The sequence below is a fragment of the Buceros rhinoceros genome, unplaced genomic scaffold, assembly GCF_000710305.1.
Source record: "Buceros rhinoceros silvestris isolate BGI_N320 unplaced genomic scaffold, ASM71030v1 scaffold20557, whole genome shotgun sequence".
Lineage (NCBI taxonomy): Eukaryota > Metazoa > Chordata > Aves > Bucerotiformes > Bucerotidae > Buceros > Buceros rhinoceros.
In genome coordinates this window covers 12,919-13,503 of record NW_010423015.1, presented here as the reverse complement: position 1 = coordinate 13,503, position 585 = coordinate 12,919, and positions in this window count along the sequence as shown.

Sequence of the window (585 nt, the reverse complement as noted above, 5' to 3'; positions counted from 1 at the left end):
TGTGTGTGCTGTTCATCCTTCCTCGCGTGTGAAACACAGGAGGCTGGGACCCCCCTCACCCCAAGGAGCGTCCCTGCAGCCAGCAGCCCCCTCGGCCTGCACAGGGCGGCTGGAGGCTGGAGCCAGGCCCAGGAGAAGCCTGTTTCACCTCTCTGTAGGCTTCTGTGGTCAGGTCTCCTGCTGACCCAGGAGTCTCGGCACCCCCGTCCTTTGCTGCGGTGATCTGGAGATGTGCTGTGCTTCCTTCTCCTGTAGAAGCAGTTGGACTTCAGATTTTCTGCCCAGTACAAACATCCTGACAAAGGCACAAAGGAAGGTGCTCAGTGCAAGAACAGGTTCAAAACAGGTCCAGAACTGGCATGGAATAGGCCAGACCTGTTCTATCTGAACAAAGGTGGTGCCTTCCAGGTGAGCTCAGGAGACAGCCTGGAGCAGAGGAGGCTGTGGGGAGACCTGAGTGCAGCCTGTCAGTGCTGCAAGGGGCTTGGAGAAAGCTGGGGAGGGGCTTTGAGCAGGGGCTGTGGGGACAGGACAAGGGCTGATGGTTCCACTGACAGAGGGAGAGTCAGAGCAGAGAGAAGGGAG